Source organism: Crinia signifera, chromosome 2 (genome assembly GCF_055691185.1).
Source record: "Crinia signifera chromosome 2, ASM5569118v1, whole genome shotgun sequence".
NCBI lineage: Eukaryota > Metazoa > Chordata > Amphibia > Anura > Myobatrachidae > Crinia > Crinia signifera.
Genome location: NC_139218.1, coordinates 216,766,004 through 216,773,218, shown reverse-complemented (window position 1 = coordinate 216,773,218; position 7,215 = coordinate 216,766,004). Strand labels below are relative to the sequence as shown.

Below are 7,215 nucleotides of genomic sequence, written 5' to 3'. Positions count from 1 at the left end.
ATGCAAAGTTGATGTTATTTGGAATTGCTTATTTCTTTTCTTATGACTGGTGCCAGAACACACCCAAGTTTGTAAATTGACTTATTGTTGACTCTGAATAAATATATTTAAAAAAAAAAAAACATACCAACATTACAATGCTTTCCTTACATTTGTTATGAGGATAAATTTGTCATACACCAACATGTTGTATGTGCCTTGTTATCAGCGTATGTATTAGTAGATGGTTGCGTGTATAATTTTTCGCACACTGTATATAGAGTACATCTCTCTCTACATTGAAAGCATACTGTATGTTATGGTGTGTATATCGGAACGGTCCGCAAAAGTTTATATTCGCATACATATTGTTAATGTAAGATGGATTAATAAAGTTAATAATAAAAAAACTAGATTTTAGACCAATCAGCAACCACCAAAAGTTATATATGTACCTGCAATTAATAACTGCGCCATTGCCAATATGTCTTCAACAAGGGATAACCCCTTTTCAAACGAAGAGCTGGTGGCCTTGGTAGAAATCATGGACCGGCGCCTGGGGCCCAGGGGCCCATATGTAACAAATAGGGAGAATCGGCAGGCGTATAATGCTGCCCGCCGCTTAATCTACGCCCGGACCGGCGTCCGCAGAAGCCTGGGGTAGGTGGAGCGGCGCTGGTCTGACCTGTGGCGGAGGCAGCCACACCTGCTATGCTCCATACGGCGCCATATTGCCCGATGTAAGTATATAATTTACAAATATTTATGCGTTTTGTAGCAATGAGTTCTGTAGTTTTAAAACATGTGCATGAGTATGTGGGGGTATATGGGGTGTATATGGGGGGTATATGTATACCCTCTGTTTTTGTGTGTAGCATATCAATTTGTTAGCATGATAAATGTATTAAATATAACTGAAATGATCAATTGTAATGGTTGAAGTTATGTGGGTCCAAGTGTTGTGTAACTACACTTCCCAGCATGATGTGCAACATTAATTTATAGATTGGTATGATAATAGTGTGTGAGGCCATGCGGATGCATGCTTTACAAACATAGCTGTAGGCCTATAATTTGTACAACAATGTCCTACATTTTAAATAGTAAGGAGTGCTAAAGCCGCAACAATGTCATTACCCTTAAATAGCACAGCCTAATTGTGAGGTTAGAGGTGAGTCCCCCAACACAAACCTACCAATTGGGATACAGCATACATTCATCCAAGAAGGAGGAATTTATTTAATGTTATGTAATATGTACAGTATGTGTGTGTACACATATTAGTTTTTAGTACTGTGTTTACAGCAGACCCATCTTCAATATAGTTGAAAAATGTATGTGGCCTTCACACTTAACTCACAACTTGGTATTATGTAAAAATACATCAAACATTTGTGTATATTATATATTATTTATTGTTTTCCCTTCACTACAGACACTGAACAGCACCAGGAGGAGGTGGCATGGATCATGAGGGAGATATTCCTGACCCTCCTGTATTTAAATATACTTTATGCCCAACTTGAGGCCCTCATTTAATTTTTTTTTTTAAGTTTTAACGTTTGTAAAAAAAAAATAAAAAAATTCGGTACAGTTAGAAGTTGCCTGTGTTGTTAATCCAAAATATGTTTGAGGGTTTGTAAGGGCAGGTACATACAGATGTGTAATGTCAGTTATATTTGTATTTTGAGGTGAGGGGTAACGATTGATGTGTGAATGTGTGTGTTTTTGAGTAAAAAAACACATAGTGAAAATGCATGAATGTTTAATGTTGTTAGATGAATTCATCACACATAACATCAGGGTAGGTATACATGTTAAAAAATCGGAACAAACTAATTATGGACATATACCTAAAAGAGTATAGATGAATCTCTCGGCGCTAATACTATCCAAGGTCGCCTACTAGGAGCAAAAGGGATATTAACCAATCTTTTTTCTGTAATTATGGACATAATTCAGTACATACACACAAACAACACCATGATTTTATTTAAAAGTATAAGCAATGTGGGGACACATAGATAGTGATTAAAATGCAACATTAGAACATAATAAATATACATGTAAGGAGGGGTAAAATGTATGGTACTTCTGTACTTTCACGGCGCCAGCATGGCGCCGCGCGTCAGAGTCCCCTTGCGGGGCTCGCTTCGCTCGCCCACGCTGCGGGCTCGGTGGCTCGCTACGCTCGCCACGCTAATTAAAATCAACTCCATGCCAACATGGATAGTGGAGGTATGAACTATCCATGTTGGCATGGCGTTAACTTAGTTTATTTTACTTAGTTAGTGGCGAGCGTAACCCGGAAGTACGCGCGGCGCCATGCTGGCGCCGTGAAAGTAAAGAAGTACCAAATGTATTTTTATTAGTGTGTTCATTAAGGTAGGCAATTGAGGTAATATAAAACAATAATTGAATATCAATTAGAATAATTAATTTAATTGTCTTAATCATAGTTGAAAGGCTAGATCAGCAGGTCCATATATGTGAAGGGTATGCCAGCGTGCACGGACGTACGCTCACTCTCACGATCGGTGACAGATGCTGAGTTTTCCATTGAAAACAATAGAGAGCCGTCCGTGCACGGTGGCGTACGCTCTGTTGTACGCCAGTTGCCGGAGTCTAAGCGGTGATCCGTCCGTGTACGGCGGCGTACGCTCAACTGTACGCCACTCCCCTTTGTCGGTGTTTGTGAGCGTCCGTATGCGGATGTTTTGTGGGTGGACTTTCGCTCACCGGCCGAGAACGGGAAATGTACGCTGATACAGAACGTACGTACGTTTGGCAGCCGCAACCAGAATAAGGTCCAAAGTTACTTGCTTTTTTTTTCTTTATGTACAAAGATGAATCAGGCTCAATGTTTGGAAAAGATTTATGTACAAGAGAAAAGCGCTGCTTTGCATAGACCTTTTGTTAGGCCTGTTTGTGAGCGTAATAACTTGTGACTGCTCTAAGCCAGTGGTTCCCAAACTGTGTGCCGTGGGTCAAATCCTGACTGCAGCAGGTAGGATTTGCAAAATGACCAACCAGCGGGGACGCGCATGGGATGGGATCGAAAACATGCCAAAACATGCCCAATTTACATGATTGTCATGATTGTATCGAAATTGCGGGAATTGAGGACAAATTGTATAGCAAAGCATTAACATTTTTATGTTGTGCAACATTTTGCAATTGCATTGCAATTGCATGGGTAGCCCATGCATGCTAGCAATGTAGGTTTGCAATTTTTCACAAAAGTGCAACTCATGCTGAATCAGGCTCCTTTGGGGGTGGGAGGAGGACTGTCTGTAACAGCTGTCACCGGGGAGACCGAGATATTACACAACCAACCTCCCCATGTGGTCCAGACCGTTTCCATTGAATTTGAACCCCATCCTTGCAACTATTGACTATAAGCAGAGAGAATCACCAAATCAGAGGAAGTAAAACTGCCCCACAGTGCTGCTGACAGCTGCGAACAATGTAAACTTTATTTACAACACGTACACAAAACACATTAGAAAGGACTCGGAGAGATGTATGTACTATAGCAGCACACGTATGCAAGCATTAGCGCCATACGGCGCTCCCTGACTAACACAAGATTCACAGTCTGAGTCACCTCGGCTCTCACCCCCATAACCTCTCACACACTCTCTGCGGCTGGCGCTGTTGGAGCAAGTCAGTGACCAGTCATGTGACTAAGGGTGGAGCTCGCACATTGGAACGTTTCCCTGGATGTGAGTAGCTTTTCCTGGTACGACCAGTCTTCCAAGACTCGCTCTTCCTGCTCCAGAGCGCCCATAGCTGCACGCCCTATCACATCACCTGCAGGTAAGCTCTCCTAGGCACCGGGGGTCTGCATGCCGGAAACAGGCTGCATGTAAGCAAGCTGCCTGTGCCACATCCCTAGTGGTGGTGCTGCTGCTGCTGTTGTTTATGGCCCTAACAAAATGCTGTATACAGTGTGAGATCCTACTGCGTCTGATATGCGTTTCCCGGATGCTTGCGGACTGTTTCCTTACCCAGACAGTACAGGTATTAGTAAATAGGTGTAATATTGTGGGCCTGATTCCGAGTTGAACGTTGTTGAGCAATGTTTTTCAACTGGTCTTGCACTAAGTCATGGAAAAGTTACACATCATATATATTAAATGGTGTGTATAAAGTGCTGCAGTACCTATTGGGAAACACAAACTGTAAATTATATTGCAAGTGTAATGGGTGTTCCTGGGTGCTGGCTATTTAAACGCATGGAGATGGACTCCGCAATGGGGAGCTGCAACAGTGACCGATATAATGTACCCTATGGGAGAGATGTACTGAGGGGAAATGCGGGAAATACAAAAGCTTTAGAATCGGATAAATTCCAGGGCTTGGAGCCGACAGGTAAGGCTCCATTCATTAATATCCATCATTCTGGAGCTTGTACTGTCCAGTCCGGGGGGTGCCTGTCCAGGGGTGTCATGTCCGGTGGGGCTGCTGTGACACCTGTCACCAGGGAGAGGAGAAGGGACCGAATACAGCCTCCCTGCATGGTACGGGGATGTAATAAAAACCGGAACGGTCCAGACCACACGGGGAGGCTGTAATCACCTCTTCCCCATGTCCCTGGTGCAAGCCATCACAGGCCTCCCCCCGGACCGGACACTGCAAGCTCGGGAATGCAGAGTTTGATGTCCTCTCCGGCATTCCAGGGTCTTGTCCGTGTCCGGTTTTTACTTATACCCCTTTTCCACTAGCAGAAATAACCCGGTAATCTCCACGGGGACGCGCATCTACCCGGGTTTTTCTGCTAGTGGAAATGCTCCCTGTCAAATAACCCGGTTTGGATTCCCCGGCAATCCTACCCAGGTCATGATCAGGGTAGCACCCGGTTTGCACCTGGGTTCAGGGTTAGTGGAAACGCTCCCAACCCGGTATATTTGATAAACAGAGATGATTAGAGCTTCTGGGGTATTTTCATGTGCATTTTGTACATGTTTATGTGCACTTTTTACATGTCTAGGTACACAAATGACTCAGGTATACTGCAAACAACAGTTTTCACAATAGTTTTACGTGTCGTGTGTGAAGACATTTTTGAAAAGGTTTCCTATTGAATATTTGGGACTAAAATAAAGGCAAAACTTTTTCAAATAAATATTTCTGGTCTATTCTTTAATCAGAAAATGTTGTGTTTAATGGTGGCCCTGTTTTATGACCTCCCCTTTGGTAAAGCCCTTTAAAAAGGCCTTTTCTTATGTGATCTGTAGGAAAAAACAGGCTTTACCTGGGTTAAGTGTAAACGGGGCTGATCCAGCAATTTACCAGGTAGCACTGTAGTGTAAATGTGTCTTAAACCCACGTCCAACCCGGTATCGATCCGGGTACAAATTACCGGGTCCGACCCAGGTTGCTAGTGGAAAAGGGGTATTAGTCCCCACAGGTAATCGCATGTTTATTTGGCATTACCCAATAGAAGCCTTTGGTTTTCTATCTGCAATACTCTCTGAGAGGGATTCATTCAGATTAGGGATAGACATTGCATTATGATGATTCACTACCATCAATGTTTAGTGGTAGTGGTTTTACCATTTGATGGCATCATTCCGATGTTTGACGCCATCAAATGGTATACTTTCAATGGTGTTCCGATGGTCCTGCCCCCCCAGCCAGCCACATTGCAGTGCTTCTGCACATGTGTGGGTCCGCTGATGATGGTTGCGCCAGTCATATGAATTTTTTCTATCGAATTCTTTTGATGTGAGGGCGGAAGCCCAGCCATCATTTTGATGTCCATCCCTAATTCAGATCCCATGGTGGCCACTCTGCACATGGACAGAATGGCCCCTGGCTAATAAACCAGGAAGTCCTTCTATTGCAAAGGACAGCTCTGATCGGGAGGGCCATCCATTGCGATTTTCATCGCATCTCAAGGTACATACCAGTGTTGTTTAGACTGGTATGTACCCAATAAGAGGTGGGATGTGCCACGTCGTAGACACAGGGCCTTATTCAGATCTGAGCTCAGTACAAAGTTGTTTAGAAAATGGGCAAAACCATGTGCGCTGCAGGTGGGGCAGATGTAACATGTATAGAGAGAGTTAGATTTGTGTGAGTTATTTTGTTTCTGTGCAAGGTAAATACTGGCTGCATTATTTTTACACTGCAATTTAGATTTCAGTTTCAACACACCCCACCCAAATGTAACTCTCTCTATACATGTTACATCTGCCCCACCTGCAGTGCACATGGATTTGCCCATTTTCCAAACAAATTTGTACTGAGCTCAGATCTGAATAAGGCCCACAATGCTTAGTACATCACGCCATTTATATAACACCATCTTACAGGCCTATTATGGCAGTGTGGCTGAAGTTGTTGCAATCGCACCTGTTGCAGGCCACACTCTGATGGAAAACATGCATTCTGCGGTATTTCAGGATCTAAAAAGTGGGTGTGTCAGTTCTTGCACATTCAGACACCGGGGGCCAAATGTAATAGGGTGAGGGTTTCAGAAAGTGAGAGATTTTGGGAGCGTTTTCCCATTTTTTTTAAAGCAGGACTCAATTACATGGCAAAATCCATCTGGTTTTGCAGTGTAATTGATTGCTGCTTTAAAAAAAATAATGGGAAAACGCTCCCAAAATCTCTCACTTTCTGAAACTCTCATGCTGTGTACACACGGGGGCGATAGGGGCTAAAATCGCTGGGAATATGGTTGCTGAGCGACCATATTGCCTGTGATTGGAGTGTGCACCAGCGATAAATCGCCTGGTGCGCGCTCCCGTTTTCAGCTCCTGAATGGTCGCTGGTCAGAGGAGCATGCTCCTCCGACCAGCGACATCCCCTGCCTCTTCACCCAGCAGTGTTTAAATTTTCATCTGCGACCATCTCTGGTCGCAGATGAAAACGGGACATGGGGCAATATGATTGCTGAGCAATATATTGCTAGCGATCATATTGCCCCGTGTATACGCACCTTCACCCTATTACATTTGGCCCCTGGTTGTACTCCAGGGAAGGATGTCGCTGCACACACACCTCTGAGCCAGGCCATATGTGCAGCTGGAAGCCGTTCAATGGTACACATCTATAAAAAGGGAAAATTCTTCTTTTATAACCGTAGAATATAAATGAGTGGACTTGAATAACCAGTGTTTATTTCTATGCTAATAAATATTTACTCTCAAACATACCAGGATAAAGTTCAGTTTTGCCTGACTGTTCGATTGTGTTAAATGGTCAGCACAGAGATTATGTGGGGTG

At 43.6% G+C, this 7,215-nt stretch overlaps 1 protein-coding gene across 2 annotated transcripts in view; it reads left to right on the top strand.

Moving 5' to 3' along the window:
* The first annotated feature begins 3,522 nt into the window (after window positions 1–3,522).
* The window catches only part of ALDH3A2 (aldehyde dehydrogenase 3 family member A2), a 51,880-nt gene continuing 48,187 nt past the window's right edge, over window positions 3,523–7,215 (top strand). The window contains exon 1 of one of the 2 annotated variants that reach the window (XM_083173727.1): window positions 3,523–3,798. The gene's annotated coding sequence lies outside the window, so the exon portion shown is untranslated. The remainder of the gene's footprint in view (window positions 3,799–7,215) is intronic. The other variant, XM_083173728.1, reaches the window with a different exon arrangement.